This window comes from Callorhinus ursinus, unplaced genomic scaffold, assembly GCF_003265705.2.
Source record: "Callorhinus ursinus isolate GAN/ISIS: 27379988/994484 unplaced genomic scaffold, GSC_fseal_2.0 scaffold17, whole genome shotgun sequence".
In the NCBI taxonomy this organism is placed as follows: Eukaryota; Metazoa; Chordata; class Mammalia; order Carnivora; family Otariidae; genus Callorhinus; species Callorhinus ursinus.
This window is the reverse complement of record NW_027397079.1, coordinates 26060790-26080895: the sequence shown is the minus strand read 5'-3', so window position 1 is coordinate 26080895 and position 20106 is coordinate 26060790. Positions and strand designations below refer to the sequence as shown.

General features: G+C 41.9%; 1 long non-coding RNA gene across 2 annotated transcripts in view; it reads right to left on the bottom strand.

The window, feature by feature from the left end:
* LOC141374391 (uncharacterized) overlaps positions 1 to 20106 on the bottom strand; it is a 90776-nt gene that overhangs the window by 65521 nt on the left and 5149 nt on the right. Inside the window, exon 2 of one of the 2 annotated variants that reach the window (XR_012381220.1) lies at positions 19120 to 19342. The exons of the other annotated variant lie outside the window; for it this stretch is intronic. This is a non-coding gene — a long non-coding RNA (uncharacterized lncRNA). The remainder of the gene's footprint in view (positions 1 to 19119; positions 19343 to 20106) is intronic. 2 annotated transcript variants of the gene reach the window in all.

Here is a 20106-nt window from a genome sequence, read left to right as displayed (position 1 = left end):
TTGCCATAATGTAATTACTCCAGCTATGGGGAAGCTAATTGTGCCCATAGTTTGAATGATTATATCTAAAAACCTTCTTGGCATGTTCATATACTTGTCAACTATAACCAAGGATGTCCGGGCAAACTGTCACTTAGGTTGTACCCCTCTGAGTCCGTTCACCTTTCTCAGTGTGGCCACCCTTGTTCTTGTACCCATGGCTGTTGACCTGCAAGGACCTGCTGCACCATCCCAAGAAGGAACACAGGTCCTATAAGAGAAGAGATTCTGCCTTTCAGAGTGCTTGTCTGGATTATTTGTGACAAGTGTTTTCATATTTGGGACATTTGGGACAGGTGTCTATGTAGGCAGTTACACATGGGTATTACATTTGGGGGATGCTCAGAAAACTTGTTTGGCTTATTAAAAATGGCTCTGCAAGAGGAAAGCTTAAAACAGTTAAAAACTAAATGATTCTGGCAATGTCAATGTGTAAATTCTTACTGTCACTTATTCTCCTATCTTTCCATGGCCAGTTGAGTCTATTCTTCATCAGGAATTCCACAGCAATGAGAGAAGGGCCCAGACCCCTCATTTAACCCTTCCAGGAATGTTTATTGAGCTACTACTATGGTCACTGAAGAAGGCAGAGCGTGGCCTTCTTCTCTCACAGGGTTGATATTTTACTGGGCAAAATAGAGTACAAACAAGTAAGAAACTAAGCAAAAGAATACGTGATGCACGTGCTGAGAATTTTTGTAAAGGGGACTTGATAAAGAGTACCAGAGGGGTTACATCAAATTTGCTGGTCAGAAGGGATTTCCCAGAGGAGATAACATCTAAGCTGAGATCTAAAAAAAAAAGCAGCCTGCCATCAAAGGTTAACAGGAAGAACATTCCAGGCAGAAGGACCAGGCAGTACAAAGGCCCTATGGCAGAGCAAACACAGTGGTGTTTGTAAACCAGAAAGACGACTGTTATGATGGCATATGGTGGGCAAAGGGGACTGAGGTTCAAGATGAGAGAGTGAGAGAGAGAGAGAGGGAGAGGGAGAGAGAGAGAGAAAGGCAGATGTGAATTCAAGGCAGACTTTGAAATCCAGGGTAGGATGCTTGACTTTTATACCAAGTGTGTTAGGAAAGCATTAGGAGAGTTTACAGCAGGAAAGTGACATGACCTGGCTCAAGATTTGAAAAGAACACTCTGCCGCCATGGGATAATGATTACGCACAGGAGTAAAGGCAGACAGACCAGTTTGGGAGCCGCTGTGGAAGTCTTGTCCAGAGAAGGTGGAGATTTAGGCCAGGGCTGCTAGCCTAGATGGGGGTGGGGGACTGGCAAGGAAAGGAGAACAACTTTTGGGTTTGGAACTTGAACAGCAGGGTGGATGGAGATGCTGTTTTCAGAAATGGGGAAGACTGAAAGAAAACCAGGCTTTTTTGGCATTTGTGTGGGCCGAGGGGGTGGGAGTGGGAATCATCTGGGTGCTCTAAGCGGTTAATGCCAAGTAACTAAACACAGTCTTGTCATAAACGTGGGTGGCAGCTTCTTTCATTGACGTTATATTTAGATATGTAAAGAAAACAATCACCTTTGCAACTGCCTTTTTGAACGTGACCAAGACTAAAACTGCTTCTTAAATAAGTTAGTAGAACCAAACATTTGATTGGGCTTTCTTTTCTTTGTACATCTTTATGTGCAACAAGGCCCTAAATGAATGTTTTCCCATGAGACCCATGAGGATAACTCACAGGTAAGCTGACCTTTATCTTCCAGGCCACATCAGAATACTTGTGTAGTTACTGGTTTAATGGCTGTCTCCATCACTAGAATGTATGCTCCACAGAGGCAGGGGCCTTGTCTGTCTTGTTCAGTGCTTGGGATATCATGGATGGTCAATGTGTTTGTTAAGTAAACAAATGGATGAAAGCTTACGGTTTAGAGAATCTTTGGGAGGTTATTCAGGCTTTGACTATTAAAAAAAGCTTGTTTGTTTTTTTAAATATGGTAAGTCAGAGAATTCCACTTCCTGGAATATGAAATAGATGTCTATGAAATAGATTTATTCCTCCTGCTAAGTACAACTAAAATAAACATAAGAGGACTCTGATGGTAGAGAAAGGAAGGCAGAGAAGCTAGGGATCTAGGGACCTGAGGAATACCACAGAATTCTCTGGGTTTTCTTTGGTCTCATATATCCCAGACTAGGAGCTGAAAAGCCAGAAAAGGCTTCTTCAACCCAATGGTGCAAACAAAAGAAATCCCCAACAAAAGCTTGCTCTCTTTAGCCAGAGGACCAAAGAAGGGATAACCTTGCAAGTCAGAAAACTTGCATACAATAACCTCTGTACTCCAAACACCTCAGAAAAAAACACCACAGCCTCATCCGCATCCATGCCAATGCCGCTGTCTGGGGAGACTGGACTTCCACCCACACAGGCTATCACAAGGTGGAGGTAGTGTCAGAAAAAGTCAAACAGAGAACCAATAATAAGGTTCCCTTGTTGCAACATGGGGAGCCTGGCCCTTCTTTCTCACCAGCAGGAATGAGGTATCCATCCTCTATTGTCTGTGGTGGTGTCAGGGGAAGCCTAGTGGGGATCAGGACTTCCAAGATCTACCAGCAGTAATGAGGCCTCCCCTCCCTCAGTGTCAGTGAATACCCACAATCCCAACCAGTACCAAAGATCCTCCCACCACCACCTCCTCAGACATCAACAGAGGATGTGGGAAACCTGGACTTCCACCTACAACTCTCAGTAAAGACGTTCCTGTTCCCCTACTGGGGTGAGTGGTGTCAGCAAAAAAATGCTAAAGCAGAAAGTTCAAATAAGATTTAGGGTTACATAACAAAATGCAAAAATGTTCAGTTTTCAATAGCAAGTCTTTCATCAATATGATCAACAGAAAATCATATAACCAGGAAGATCCTAAAAAGAAGGAAAAAGGAAAAATAAATAGATTGCCAACGCTGAGGTGACAGAGATGTTAGAATTATTTGACAAAGATTTTACTGCAGCCATCATAAAAATGTTTCAAAAAGAAATTAAGAACACACTTGAAGCAAATGGAAAAAAAGGAAGCCTCGCCGAAGAAACAGCAAGTCTTGGGAAAGAAGTAGAAAATATAAAAAAGGACCAAATGGAAGTTTTAGAACTGAAATATAATAACTGAAATAAAAAAGCTCACCAGCAGCACAGAGAGGGTAGAGGGATACAGGCAGAGAACCAGAAGAGAGAACAATAGAAATCACTCTGTCTGAACGGGAGACAGAACATAAGCTAAAATTAAGTTAACAGAGCTTCAGGAACCTGCGGACTCTAACAAAAGATCTAACATTCATGTCATTATTGTCCAGAAAGGAGAGAAGGAAGAGGGCAGGGCTGAAAATGTACTTGAAGAAATGATGGCAAAAATCTCTCTAAATTTGGCAGGAGATATAAACCTATAGATTGAAGAACCTGAGTGCAACTCAAACACAATAAACCCAAATAAATGTATGCAATGACACATCATGATTAAATTTCCGAAAACTAAATAAGTAGAAAAAACCTTGAAAGCAGCAAGAGAGAGGTGACATTTTATCTATAGAAAAACAATTAGAATGACAGTACACTTCTCATCAGAAAACATAGACCCAGAAATGGCCCAATGTATTTCAATCCCTGAAAGAAAAGAACTGCCAATCTAGAATCCTATATCCAGCAAATATATCCTTGAGGAATGAAGAGGAAATGAATACATTCTCAGAAAAAGGAAAACTAATAGAACTTGTTGTCAGGAGCCTACCCTAAAAAAATGGGCTAAAGGAAGTTCCCTAAACAGATAAGGTATAATAAAAGAAGAAACTTTAGGAAATTGGCTCAAAGAGGAAATCTCACAGGAAATTGCAAAATACATTAAACTGAATAAAAATGAAAATACAGAATGTCAGAACTTGGGGCATACAGTTAAAGCAGCACTGGAAGGGAAATTTATAGCACTAAAATGTATACATCAGAAAAGAGGAACCCCATCTAAAGAATCTAGAAAGAGAGGAGCAAAATGGACTCAAGGCAAGCAGAAAAATGAAATAATGAAGAGTGTAAATCAATTAAACTAAAAACAGAACAAAAAAAGAGAGAGAGAATCAATAAAACAAAGATGTGGTTCTTTGAAAAGATCAATACAATCGGCAAAAATCTAACAAGTCTGACAATGAAGAAATAAGAGAAAACACAGACTACCAATATCAGGAATGCAGCAGGGGATATCACTATAGACTTTGCAGATATCACAAGGACAGGACGGGAACACTGCCGACAACTGTACACACGTAAATTTAATAACTTAGAAGAAATGAACTGATTCTTAAAAAAACACACAAACTACCACAATTTACCCACCATAAAATATATAATTTGAACAGCACTATAACTATTAAGTAAAATGAATTTTTAAAAAAAAAATTTATTTATTTATTTGAGAGAGAGGGAGAGAGTGTGAGGGCATAAGGGGTGAGGGGTGGGGTGGGGGGAGGGGCAGAAGAAGGGGAAGCAGACACCCCTATAAGCAGGGAACCTGAAGTGGGGCTAGATCTCAGGACCCTGAGATCATGACCTGAGCAAAAGGCAGATGCTTAACTGAGCCACCCCGGTGTCCCAGTAAATTGAATTTTAAAAAAAACTTCCAAAAAAGAAATGTCAAGGCTCTGAAACCTTCACCTGGAAAAAACTTCAAATGTTTAAAGAATTAACATCAATTCTATACAATGTCTTCCAGAAAACAGATGAGGAATGAATATGTCCCAATTCATTGTATGAAGTTAATATTACCCTAATACCAAAATCTTACAAAGACAGTATAATTAAAAAAAAAAACTATAAGTCAATATCCCTAGTAATTAAAGATACAGAAATTCTTAACAAAACATTAAGAAATAAAATTCAGCAACACATAAGAAGAAATATGCCCTCTGACCAAGTGGGATTTATTCCAAGGATGCAAGGCGGTTCAATATTTGAAAATCAACCAATATGATATACTATATTAAAAGGCTAAAGAAAAAGTACATTATATTAATCAATGTAAAAAAGTATTTCACATAATTCAATATCCATTTATGATTAAAAAAACTCAGAAAATAACAACAGAAGAGAACTTTTCCAACTTGATAAAGATTATCTACAAAGAGGCTATAGCTAACATACTTAATGATGAAAGATGAATGTTTTCCTCCTAAGATCAGAAACAAGGCAAAGATGTCTGCTCACCACTCTAGTTCAACATAGTGCTAGAAGAAATAAAAGTATTCCTTTTTGCAAATAACGTGATTGGGATTGTAGAAAATCCCAAAGAATCTCCAAAATCTCCTAGATTAAATGAGTTTGGTAGGACACAGGATACAAAATAAACATACACAAACTAATTGTATTTCCATATACTAGCAATGAACACATGGACACTGAAATTAGAAATATAATAACATTTGTATTCTCTCAAAAAAAGAATTAAATGCTAGTGTACACCTAACAAAACTTACTCAAGACTGGTATTCTGAACAGTACACAACACTGGTAAAAGAAATCAAAGATAAGTAAATATAGAGATATACTATGTTTATGGATTGGAAGTCTCAGCAAATTGATTTGCTTCAAATTGATCAAAACCCTGGCAAGATTTTCTTTGTAGATATAAACAAAATTATACAAATTCATATGAATTTATATGAAAAGACAAAGGAACTAGATAGAATAGCTAAAACACTTTTGAAAAAGAAAAACAAGATGGGATGAAACAATCTACCAAGTTTCAAGACTTATTATATAGCTATAGTGGTCAAGTCTACAAGGTACTGGCAGAAAGACAGATACAAGATCAATGCAATGGATTAAATGTTATGGGCAGAACTGAATCCCTCCCAAAATTCATATGTTAAGGTTTTGTATTAGGGTTTTTCAGAGAAACAAAAGCAAGAGGCTGCAAATATATATATTTATTTTAGGAAATGGCTCACATGATTACAGAAGCTGAGAACTCCCACAATCTGCTGTCTGCAAGCTAGAGAATTAAAGCCAGTGGCATAATTCAGTATGAGTTCAAAGGCCTGGGTGTGTAGTATTTATATATATATGCATATATATAAATATAAATATTCTCTCTCTATAGAGAGAGCCAGAGCCAGAGAGAGAGACAGAGACAGAAATTATAAGCAATTGACTCACGGGGATATGAAGTTTGAGAAGGCTCAAGATCTTCATTTAGCAACCTGGATGCCCATGAGAGCTGAGGGTGTACTCTAAGTCCTAAGGCCTAAGAACCAGGACAGCCAATGGTATATTTCTAGTCCGAATGCCCGCCGACCCAAGAACTAGAAGGAGCCAAGAGCCAATGTCTTGGTTGTAGGCATTCAGGCAGGAAGTGTTCCCTTCTACTCACAGGAGGAGGGTCAGCCTTTTTTTCTATTCAGACCAACTGATTGGATGGAACTGCCTGTATCAGGGAGAGCAATCTGCTTTACTTAGTCTAGCCATTCCAGTATGAATCTCATCCAAAAAACACTTGCAGATCCACCCAGAGTAATGCTTGATTCTGCAGATGTCTGGGCCCAGTAGCCCGGTCACATTGACACCTAGAATTAACCATCTCGAAGTCCTCACCCCAGTAGCTCAGAATGTGACTGTATTTGGTGAACTTTAAAGAGGTAATTAATTTAAAATGAGATCATTAGTGTGGGTCCTAATTCAATATAACTGGTGTCCTCATAAGAAAGGAAATTTGGGCACAAACACATCCAGAGGGAAGATTATGTGAAGACACATGTCAAGTCAAGGGGAGGGTCCTCAGAAGAAACCAACCCTGCTGACATCTTGATCTCAGACTTCTTGCCTCCAGGACTGTGAAACAATAGATTTCTGTTGTGGTGCTCTCAAGTCTGTGATACTTTGTTATGGCAGTCCAAACAATGAATACCATAGAGAATCCAGAAATAGACATATGTAATTAAGTCCAACTGATATTTGACACAGGTGCAAAAGCAATTCACACAGTGCTAAAGCAATTGGACATCCATAGGCAAAATGTAGGCCTTGATGTCTGACACCTTATGTAAAAATGAACTCAGATCATGGACTCACATGTAAGACATAAAAGCATAAATCTTTTAGGGAAAAAAAAACAGGAAAAAAATCATTGGTTTCTAGAGCTAAGTAAAAGATTCTTAGACTTGATACCAAAACACAATTTCTACAAAGAAAAATTGATAAACTGGGCCTTATCAAAATTAAAAACTTCGTTCTGTGAAAGGCCCTGGTAAAAGGATGTAAAGATAAACTACAGACTGGGAGAAAATATCTGCAAGCCACAGATCTGACAAAGGACTGGTGTCTAGACTGTATAAAATACTCTTAAAACTCATCATAAAAACAACAACAACAAATCTAATTTCCCAATTAGAAAATGGGCAGAAGACATGAACAGATATTTCACCAAAGAGAATATACAGAGAGTCAATAACCACATGAAAAGATATTTAACAGCATTAGCCAATAGGGAAATGCAAATTATAACCACAATGAGCTATCACTTCACATCTATCAGAATGGTTAAGATAAAAAATAGTCACAACATCAAATACTGGCAAGGCAGTGAAGACACTGGATCACTCAGATGTTGCTGATGGGAGTGGAAAATGGTCCAGCTACTCTGGAAAACAGCCTGGCAGTTTCTCAAAAAGCTGACTGTGCAGTTACCATCGATGACCCAGCAATTACACTCCCAGAGAAATAAAGATTTATGTCCACATAAAGGTCTATCCATGGATTTTTTTTTTTTTAATAAAAAACTATCCTTCAGCAGGTGAATGTCCTTCAACAGGTGAATGGCTAAATACACCATGGTACATCCATACTGTACCGTACTATGGAATTCTGTTCTATGGTATATGCCACAACAGTGAAAAGGACTGAAATACTGATACACACAACAACCCGGGTGAAGCTCCAGAGAATAATGCTGACTGAAAAGTAACCAAAAGGTTACTTACTGTATGATTCCACTTACATAATTCTTGAAGGAACAGAATTATAAAAGTGAAAAACAGATTAGTGGTTACCAGGGATCAAACAGGTGATGGGTGGGAGGAAAGTGGGGATGGCCATGAGGGAGCCTTATGAGGATGGAAGTGTTCTGTATCTTGACTGTGTCAATATCAATATCTGGGTTGTGACATTGTACCAGTTTGCAAGATATTATCACTGCAGGAAACTGGGTAAAGGGTATATGGGATTTCTCTGTATTATTTATTACAACTTCCCATGAATCTATAATTAGCCCAAAAAAACAAGTTTAATTTAAAAAATGGGTTATAAATATATTTAAATAACAACACACAGGATGGAAGTATAGAACCTGAGGGCTAGAAGGGCTTTTGGTGATTTTCTTCCAATCCAAAATACCCTATACCAGACAAAATTCATCTTATTGTTTTGGTTTAAATTAATAATTTCACCTAAAAATGTTAGGATATGTGATTACATAAAGCAACTTTTTTTAAAACAAGATTTATTTATTTATTTGTGATAGAGGGGGGAGGAGCAGTGGGAGAGGGAGAGAGAGAATCTCAAGCAGACTCCCTGTTAAGGTGGAGCCCAATGCAGGGCTTGATCTCATGACCCTGAGATCATGACCTGAGCCAAAACCAAGAGTTGGACACTTAATCAGCTGAGCCAGCAAGGCACCCCTATACAAAGAAACTTTATTCAGACGCTGTTTAGTCTAGGCTTAATTTATTAATGACTTGCAAAATATAATCATCATAGAACATCTTGTCTTTAAGGGAATGGGTTAAAATAATCCTCTATGGTTATGAAGGAACTCTCAGTATGAGCTGAGGTCCAGTTGCATTTAACAAAGAAGTGCTCTGGCCCCTTCTTTCATGAAGCCTTCCTATATTTCATGAGAAATTTACCTTGAAAAGAATCCTAGTTTTCTTCTTTGGGAATGTGGACAAATATCCTTCTAAGTTTCTAGCTCAAGGACTGACACATGGTAGATCTTTAATAAATTTTTGTTGATTTGGCCCTGACATTTCTTGCTCTACCTACTATGCTTGTCTATAGCTTTTTCAAGTGCAGAAATTTGTGGCAGATCACTGAAGTGCAGAGATGAAGGACAAGGGACATATCAAACAAATATTGGTGATAAAATTCCTTAGTACCCAATCAAAAGGGTAAGAGACACCTTACAACTCCTTCCTGTATTCCTTTGCCTATTGGTGCAAACGTGAAAAAATCTACCAGCTGTATAATTACGGAGTTTTATTTTTTTTTCTAACATAATGTGCTAGATCCTGCTACCAGGCACTGTCCTCCTCTGATGCATGGATGGCTTTGATGGCAGTGACTTAACCATCTCATAGAATGTTCTTTGTTCACATTTCTCCTGAATTCTGTTGCCAGCAGAGGAAATCAGAGGCAAAAGAGTAAGAGTGCCAGAAGCTGCAAGGGAAATTTAGAGGGCACGTCATTACCCTCCTCACTCTCTAGGTAGATCATTGACATGTAGAGCTCTCTGGTACCTTAACAGTGACAGGATGCAAATCTCCACATTCCAAACCTCTGTTTCCCTCACTGACATTTCCCCCCTCAACATGTGATGTCTAATCTCAGGAGAAGAAGGACTGTACTATATTTTCATCTTTTGCTTGTATGAGAAATATTAGATTCTAAGTCCCTGGAGGGTAAAAATTTTGCTCTTTTTATACATTGTGTATAGGATCTAGCTTTGGTACTGTGTGAAGTCATATAGTGTGCTCAATTCTTGAATTGATAATTTGAGCATTTGTCCAACCTTCTTTCTTAAAGTGAATGCTGCTAATTTTTCTTAAGGCTGAGGACTCGCATGGCATTTGCATTGCTCAGAAGGGAGTGGCTACCCGGAGAGAACTCTGTGTCAGGATTGCCAAGTCTTGTCAGACGAGCCCCGGCCTGCGCTCTCTGCAGCTTTGCTTTCTCACAGGCTGCTAATCCAGCGGCCATTTGATCTCTCTGGCATGGTCCTCAAAACTGAGGAGTGGCCCCAAACTGCAGCAGAAAGGCATTCTTCTTCTTGCTGCCTACTTGTTCTTAACAGACTGATTTAGGGCCCAATGAACTTGCAATGCTACCAGTAACAAGCAAGAAAAAAAAATTAAAAATATACAGTCAAACACACATCCATATTTTACAAATGTGCTAAAGAAAAAATATAATAATTTGTATCAGATTTCTACTTGGGCATCCAAAGCCAACTGAGAACCTTTCAGGTATTTTGACATCTACTAGTGTAATTGCTAATCATCTACTTTTATTTGAGTCCTTTTAATTCCCTCAAAGCTATCAGATCATGCAACTTCTCTGATAATCTAAAACTAATCATACAGGTGTACAGAGCATGTGAGTTCAAAAGGAGGTCATCAAACACATGAAAATGAGCATGTAAATAGTTCCTGAGGCCAAATCTTGTACTGCTTTCCAGGTATCAGGAATGAAAAGATAAGAAACCTTAAGGTTATTCATAAGTAATTAGTGTTAGATACTGAAAGGCTGGCCATGTCCATGACTATCAGAGGGCTGAGCCTCTTAACCCTCTCTAACTGGGAGCATAAACTGACAGAAATATGGGGTAACACAAATTCAAAATGATAATTTTGCTTATGATTTCCATATTGCAATCCTGGTTATGCCATGTAGCCAAGAGTCCCAGGGAACAAATCTCTTAGCTGGAGAAAAGCATTGCAATCAGGTACAGTTCATTGCTTGGGGAATTTGCTCCTCCATCACAAAACCCACAGTGCTGTTCTATCTCTGAACCCCGGTCGGTGATCCAACTATGTGTGCTTCTTCCTTGGGAAGCAGATCAAGGAGGAAGAGGTCAGCATCAATTATTCTGTTGCCTCATGAGCAAGCCAGGGTCAGTGGCCTTCCTTGTGTACGGGAAAAGCAACCTGTCCCATTTTCTAATCTCTAAACCTATGTTGCTAAAAAGACAAGTGTCTGAAAAATAGCTCCATCCAGGCCCATAGTTCAGAGCCCTCACGTTCAGTTCGTGATCACAGATGACTACATAGTACTCCTTCACCCATTCATCTTACAAGCTCCCGGATGATAGAAGAGCTGCTGTAGCAGGAAAAGATGACGTTAGCAGATTGCTGCCCAGACAAAGTCTCACTAGTCGCCAAGGCTCTGCAACAGTTGAGATGCCTGGAACCTTGATGCCTGGAACCTTGGATGGGAGCTGGTTTTACAGTTAGGTCCTTTGATGCGGTACCTGTTTCTTTGAAAAATTCACAGTGCATTCCATTTTTAAAGAGGAACACAGCAGAAGACATGGCAAGTCCATACCCATCCCTTCTTCCCAGACGTAACATTAAGCTGGTGACTATTTCTGCAGCTTCTCTAGCCTATGACTCCTCTGACTTCTGCACAGGACTAAACAAGTGAGAACAAAATCGGAGAATGAGTTGGTGCACACACGGATCTTGGCTTCTATGATAAGTCAGGACAAAAATCAAGGAGACTTTAGGTAAAAGCACTAATTTTGTTGTGTATTTTTATTGAAGTATAATTTCTTAACAGTATAGTATACAAATCACAAGAATATAGTGGATTTTGACAAGTGCACATGTTGGTGTCACAATCATTCAGTCGGTCATTATTTTTAAGTGCTCAGATTTCTAAAAGCACATTAACAGGCTAATCTAGTGTCTCCATTATTTTCAGGTAAAGCTGTAATATTTTTTTTCTTTTAAAGGCCAGAACAGATTTTGGAAAAGTTGATAAATAGAGAAGGGATAACAACTTGCTTCTTTCCAGGCCAAAGCGTCTTATTTTGAGCTAGATCTGGACCCACTCTTCAGAAAGAAATAGATCTTGGGGTAAACCAAATTTCCTTTAACTTTTGGTATCTTGAAGCAACTCATTTTTAAAAAATACTTTCTAATTTTTAATTGAGTTTCTAATAATCTTTATTGGACCCACTCCCCCCCCCACTATCCTATTAAGAAAAAAAAAAGCTGTGGCCTTTTGATAAAAGGTCTGAAGAACTCTGAATGTTACAAATTTCATGAATGTTATTTCTGATGTACAATTTTTATTCAAGAGGGTACTAAATTTTATTTTATTTTATTTTATTTTATTTTATTTTATTTTAAGATTTTATTTATTTATTTGACAGAGAGAAAGAGAGCACAAGCAAGGGAAACAGGAGAGGTTAGAAGAGGACTCCCTGCTGAGCAGGGAGCCTGATGTGGGACTCGGTCCCTGGACCCTGAGGATCATGACCTGAGCTGAAGGCAGATGCCTAACCGACTGAGCCACCCAGGTGCCCTGGTACTGAATTTTAGATAGTACTTTCAAAATCCTAAAACCTCAGACTAATTTGAGGTACTTGCTAAAAATGTAGTCCCCACCCCACTCCATCTAGTTAAATGAGATCTCAGAGAATCTGCATTACACCAAATGGCTCTGAAGCTGGGAGAGCTGGAAGACTCTTTGACAAACCCAGACTTAAGGGGACTCAGGCAACAGCCCTAATGAATATCCAATAATGCCAACAGCCATGCAAAATTATTCATTTTTTTCCCTTTTTAATTCTATCGGCATCCTTCTGAGGGACAGGCTCTGAAGTCCACAGAGATAAGCCTGTGAGCTTGCAATCTGGCAGCATAGTTGTGTGCTTAGCTGTGGAGTCAAATGGGCTTAAAGCTGGACTTCGCCACTTACCAGCTATGCTACTTGCCCTCTCTGTGACTTGGTTTTTCATCTGTTAAGATGGGAGTGGCATTTTTGAATTTTGCTAAGAAATTTTTCTAAAGGTTATCAGGATTGAGGAGGGGCAATGACAGTGCCTACTTCATACTGCGGGGAGGATTAAACAAGTTAATACAGGCCACGAGTTTATTTGTAACCCCCAAATCAATACCTATGGTACTTTCATGGTCAGTCTCAGACACATGCAATGCTGAAGAATGTGTGTTGTGATGTGCACAGTCTCAGTTGAGACTGAACAAGACTGACACTCTGCCTTCTTGTTTCCGCTTACAGACTGTAAACAGTGTCAGTTTTGAAGTCTATTTAGTGCCACGTTTTTGCATTTTTGTGTCTTTTGTTAGGGATTCTGCTGTTTAAAATGGCCCCCAAGCATAGCCCTAAAGTGCTGTGTAGTGTTTGTAAGCACGGAAGGCTCTGATGGGCCATATAGGGAAAATACATGCATTAGATAAGCTTTGTTCAGGCACAAGTTTTAGTGTTGTTGGCCATGAGTTCAATGTTAATGAGTCAACAATAACTACTAAACAAGGTGTCTTTAAACAGAAACACACATAAAGCAAGTTATGTGTTCATTGGATGAGTACGTTGTGACTGTAGGCTTGTAGGAACCTACCCTTGAATCTCCTCTAGGAGCAATGGTTCAGTATTCGCTGATTCAGTATTCACTGCGACTTTATAGAACATAATTACCACAAATTAAGAGAACTGGTTGCCTACTAAGTAAAGCACTTAAAGTGTTGCCAGGCTACTGCTACAGAAGTGTTTGTTACATGAAGAAATCCCTGAGTTTATGGAGTTCAGATGCCATCTTTAAGAGGGCTGTAAAACGGATCCAGTAGGAAGCAGGAGACTAGGTGTCTCTGCAGTCCTTCTAAGGAAAGTCAGGGATCCAGGGAAAGAGAATTATAATGGGCTATGGCAGATTTGGCAGATGGAATTCCCTCAGGTTTTAAGGCCCTTTATAAGCACTAGGGCAGCTTTAAGCAGCAATCAGAGATGCTGCTGGGAAGGCAGTGTGGTTCAGAGGTCTGGTGTCTGATCATCAGAATCTGATGCTGAGCATCCAAATCACCAAGTGGGCTTTAGAAACATCTGCTAGGCAAATTTTCCCAGCCTCACCTCAGAAGTTCTGATTCAGAGTCTCTAGAGGTGGGTCTACACATAGGTAGCCTTGAGCAGCTCCCCACCACCAGTCCAAAAACAGCACTGGGAGCCACTTGGGTGAGAGAAAGAACTCCTTTGGAGTAGGACAGGCTTGGTTTGAATCCAGCTATATGGTCTTGGGCAGGTGACTGAAATCAGCAAGCCTGGGTTTCAAGTGAAAATGATAACCCCAACCTTGAAGCATCATTGCTAAGAAAAACCAGAGAACGTATGTAAATTTCTAGATCTGATGTCTGGGGTGTTGTAGATATCCAATGTTAACCTTCCTTCCTATTAGTTCATCCCTAACTGCTGTTCCCACGTCTCACTTTATATATGGAAGTGACACTCCCCAGGAAGCACAGGGTTATTTCCCAGCAGGGTGGAGAATTTGCAGCACCCCTTCCCTCTGGCAGGGCTCACACATCTGGCTTGGAACAAATGGATATGAGGGCACCTGGGCAGGAACTGGGGACTCAGCCCAGTCTCATTTTCCTTGCAATTTTGGCAACCCAGGGAAGCCTGCCACAGGCTGCATTGTTGGTTTGAGTGTGAACCGGAAAGAAAGCACTCCTTCCTTGGGTCTGATGTCAGCCTTCCTTAGGAACTTGATCTGGAGCCCCAGGGGCTTTGCAGATGTAATTGGTGGATTGAATAAATGCAGACGGGCCAGGTGGGTAGCGTGGGTGCTGGAGCACAGGTGGCCACCGCCCTGAGCTGCATCTGGCACCAGCTGAAGCTTCCCCAGAGTCATCTGCAGGCCCTCTGGGCCCCATCTGTTTGCCACTGTCCAGGATGCAGGCCCCCGAGGCCCTGAGCAACAGCTCTGTGCTAGAGGATGAGCTGTCCTTACTGAGAAGACCTATGTAGCCTCCTCTGTTTCCTCCCCTTCCACCGCTAACATCTTGTCCAAGCCTGTCTCCCTCCCTGTTTCCTCCACCTTCCCCCACCCCCTAACTCCTACCCAATCTCTGAAGTTTCACATTTCTTCACGTCACTCCCAGGCTTTGTCATTCATGTTTTTGCTGGATCTTGGCTAAGGGCTCTGCAAGTTTTCCTCCTCCTCTCTAGTGGCAAAGCCATAACTGCCAATAAAAGCAATTTCCTTCTGACTCTTTGGCAGAGTGAGATTAGGCCCCACATGGTTTCCCTTACATTCCCCTTGACTGGGTTTTGTTCCAACCAATGTCCAGGGTTTGGTGAAGTTCAGTTCTGCCCAGTAGAAGGCAGGAATTATATGATCATTCATCAAAGTGCTTTAAGTGGAGTGGAATTTTCCTAAACTTTCCAGTATGTTCTGTTGACATCTTTCACCCTGACTAAAGAATAAGGACAGCTATATAGGACAGTGGAGGGTTGAAAAATCACAAACGCATACATTATATTACCTGACCTTTCTTCAGGGCTAACTCTGTGTCAGGCCTGGTATGAATAGAATAAACTAACTCATTCAATCATTTCAACACCCAAGGAGTTAGGAACTATTAGGTACTTTCTTGATTTTACTGATGAAGATATTGACACATAGAGAGATTAAGTAACTTGAACAAGAGCCCAAAGCGTGGAAGCAGCAGTGTCCGGATTCGAAACAGAGCAGAATGTCTCCAGAGTCAGGACTTGTGACCCCTTCACTAAGTGGGGCTCTGAAATAGCACTTTTCAACCTAAAAGACCACTGAGCCTCAGGGTTCCTAGATACCCTGGGGACTGTCAGGGGCAGGAAGTACCAAATTTGGGGGGCACCTAGTTACTCAGTCCCCTCTCTTCCCAGCCGATCTCCCCTGGTGTCTGCTGCAACCACAACCCTTCTGCTTTTCCCTCCTATATAGGGTGGACTTCCATGTAAGTCTTAGCTTGAAAGGGGGGTCTGAGGGAAGTGTGTAGCTCACCTGATGGAGTACCATTAGTCCGGGACAGTTTGGTTGGTATTGATAACTCTGGCACCTAGTAGGAGATCTGGTATTTGGTGGCTGCCTAACAACTGTCTGTTGCATGAGCAAATGATTCTGCCCACCCCTGCCTTCCCTTCCTCCATAGCAACAAGGAAATGAGTACAGGAAGGAGAAGAGTGTGACAGAGCAGCAGAATGCAGCAAGTATGGCCCTGGGAGTGCCCTTTCAGGCCTCTGCCCCTCCTCCAGTGAACTCAGCAGGCCTCAAGGGCCTCACCCGTGAACTCTGGGTGTTGGACTAAAAACCTCGAGTTCTAGTAGCATCTTACATTTCTGTGAGTCAACATCAAGGACGCCAGAACTGGGGGCCAGTTGAGCATCAAAGGTGTCAATCACATCTCATCTCTAGCAAGGGAACCCTCCTTCCTCCAGTGAGTACACAGAGCACACCGTTTGATGTTCTCTCTCAGAGCTCCCCTGGGGGAAAATTCATGTTAAACCTCCCAAAGGAGGAAACAGACATGTATATACAGTTATTTTTAAGTATAACTGGCTCAAGGATGCTACATGAGAATGACACCATTAAGAAGGTCCTGTCTAGGGGCGCCTGGGTGGCTCAGTTGGTTAAGCGACTGCCTTCGGCTCAGGTCATGATCCTGGAGTCCCAGGATCAAGCCCCACATCAGGCTCCCTGCTCAGCAGGGAGTCTGCTTCTCCCTCTGGCCCTCCCCCCTCTCGTGTTCTCTTTCTCTCAAATAAATAAATAAAATCTTAAAAAAAAAAAAAAGAAGGTTCTGTCTACAGAGACAACACTGAAGAAAGAATGACACAGGCTGAAAAGTGATGCACCTTCAGGAAGGCCCCACTGCCACTTCGTCAGAAGCAGTAACAAATACAGAGACACTGCCAGTCAAATCACATTCCCCAGACTCCTCGATACACACTAAAAGTCAAATAGATCAACACTGACCTGAAGGAGGGAGAAGCAGTCCTTGTCAGAAGCATTAAGACAATTTTTAAAATCATTTCATTTACAACAGATTTAGAATGGGATTCTTTCTGCTTTACTTTGAGGTGAGGCACCCGTATTAGTTTCCCATGGCCACTGGAACAAATGAGCCCAGACCAGGCGGCTTAAAACAACAGAAATGCATTTTCTCACAGCCCTGGATGCCAGAAGTCCCAAGTAAGTACCACGGAGCCGAAGTCAAGGCCTCAGCAGGTCTGTGCTCCCTCAGAAGGCTCTAGGACGGGGCAGGTGCGCCGTTGCCTCCCTTAGCTTCCGGCGTCTGCCGGCACCCCTTGCCTTGTGGCCCAGCTCTCTCAGCTCTACCTTCCTGGTTACATTACCCCCTCATTGTCTCTCTGTCAAGACTCTTTCTACCTTCCTCTTATAAAGATACTTATGATTGCATGAAGAGCTCACCTGGATAATCCAGGATAATCTCGAGATCCTCAACTGAACCACGTCTTTTGGTATATAAGGTAATATTCATCTGATATCTTTGGGGGACATTTTTCAGCTGACTACAGCTCCTGAAGCCACTCCAGGACTCAAAAACCATCCAAAGAGGGAAAAAGAAGAGTCAAACACCAAACAACATCACCCACCTGGAATCACCCACCTATATAAACAGAAGTGGATACTGAAGAGGCCAGAGAGGGTCATCAGGATGCTGCTCATTTCCCACCCCCTCAACCCCCATGGAGGAAGACAGAGAACTGTCCCCTTTTCTAGGCCATGGGAAGTGCTGCCAGGAATAGAGTGGAGCTCGGTGACAGAGTTTTAGCTTGACTGCATCCCCCTTGAGTGTGCAGTTGCACTGGCCTGAGCAGGAGGAGCCAATGGATAGAACAGACCAATTGCAGGAAGTGTGAAGTGCTGCTCATGGCCCCCTCGGGCTCTGGAAGATCCATGTGGCCTCCAAAAGGGGCACTGTGATCCAGCAGAGGGACCTACATACAGAGGCCCCCAAGACAGAGGGAGGAATTATCATAGGGACCTGCCCGGAGGAACAGCACTGCCCCTACCATTAGGTTTACAACCCAAAAGTGCCCCAAACAGAGAGAAGCAAAACCTGTCATCTGCCATGCCCCATGTGTGATCCACTGTCTGATGACATCTGTGCCCCTCCAAAAAGACTTCTAGCCCCTTCTCACACTTCCTTGCCCCAGCTTCAGCCTCAGAGAAACCAGAAGCAGTTTTGTGCAGCAAGAATAGGAGGGAGAATCCTAATGTCAGATCTTAAACCCAAGGCAGGCACAAAATGGGAGGAGAAAAGTTTTAGCTTTGGATGAAGTTTTCAGTTTTGAGGTCTATGCTGGCCTGGCCATTTTAATTATTGAAATGCTTCATTTTCAAACTGAGACTCATTTTGGAACTTAGAGAACCCAGAGGACCCTTTATTACTAACAGGGACAAAGTCATTGGATCTGCCTGAGTTTCTCCCCAGCAATGTGGAATAAGCCAGCCCACAGAATTACCAAATGGATTTGAACACACCAGGGAGAATATACAGTGGTTTTCTGCATGCACCTCACTAAGTCTAGCCCATTCACTGTGATGTTTGGATTTCTTTTTATCCTTTGGTCTCTTTTTATTATTTAGGGCAAAGAGCTAGATTTTGCCCATATTCCTAAGCCTCAAGGGAAGGCCACAAAGGACACGTATACCAACCAGAGCTGCCCAGGTCTTTCTATTTTCAAAATGAACCGCACGAATCACCTTCACAACGTACGTCCTTAAGCCATGAATTGCAAGGATTTCTGGGTCAGTGGGGAGTGCCTGTGTTTCCACAATTAGATGAACCACTAATCCCACTAACTTAAAGAGCTGCAATTCATCTGGCTTCCAAATGCCATCCTGTGGGCCCATTTTGGTTTCAATATAGCATCTTTCTCCAGCCTGGGGACAAAGTTCCCTGTTTTACTCATTCTTCCAGTGCTTGGGAATCCCCGTGCCTTTCATCATCCTTTGTACCACAAATGTGGTCATCTCTGCATTTATCTGCTCCTAATGTTAAGCAGCCTTAATAGTTGGAGCAGATAAAGAAGGGCCAGGATGGAATTAAAGCGTTTTAAACCAGGCTTCCCTCTTCTATTTCTCTTCTTTGTAGATTCAGGCAGTGAACTTGAAATTTGAATCAAGGTGATAAACAGAATCGTGGTTTCCCATAACCTCTGGAAGACCCGAGAGCATCCTCCTTCCTAGTGGCAGATGGTGTCCTGAGCACAGGCCAAGACACAATATGGAAACATGCAAATGGCACCAGGTTAGAAGTCGGGAGACCTGTGATGTGCTCCTGGACCAGAAACTCACTGTTTTCATGCCCTTCTTCATCTGTGCTATGGGCATATGACAGCCTCATGATCTGTCTAACCAGGCTGAGAAAAGCCAATGGATCAAGGACTTGGAAAGTGCTGATACTGACATTCAGTAGTGTGAAAGAAGCTGACTGTCCTTCTGATGGAGGTGGTGATGAAGAGCTCCAACTTCTCTGTGAGGATGATGATTGATCACACTTATTTAACTCCAGTCATATCTGTATCCTCGGGAGAATGAGGGGAGGGCATTAAGTTACTAGGACAAAGAAACTGGACAGAAGATAATTAACAAATACATGTACACACATATGGGAATGGATATGTGCACGTATGTGTAATATTTTTAAAAAGCAGAAGCACAAATGATAACCCACTCGGCATATTCTAGCAGGTGCACTCTAAGCCAGCAGCAGGGGAAGCTGGGAGACAACTCAGTTTGCACCCAGAACCTTGAGAAGCCTCAGGAATTGGCAGCACAGTTACCCTTGGGAAGTGAGGGTGAATGCAGGGCCAAAAAGGGAAGAGTTTGTTAAAAGTCTATTTATAAAGCAGTGAGGTGCACAGTCCTCTTTCCAACACAGGATGCCCTGTGCCCACCCCTGCCCCCAGGAGATTAAAGTCTTGTTCTCCAGGGAGGACGAAACAGAATCTATAGACCAGTGACCACCACCGGCTGCGGGCAAGAAAACTTGGTTGAAAACAGGAGGATTAACTGAAATATGCCCAACCTTCCTCCCTACTTCAGAAGTCCTAGAATCCTGGGTAACCCTCTTCAGAGAGAAGACTGGAAGATCCTTCTCTGGGGAATACAATCAGCCTGAGAGAAAAGACCCAAAGACACTGAGCTTGGTTTCCTATGGAGATGCACCCTGAAGCCAGCTAGCCGCCCCCAGGTACACGGTTCCCAGTCTGATGCTTAGGCTTCCTCTAACACCTAGGAGCAGGCATCCAAGGACCACAGGACATCTGAGGCAGGTCTCAG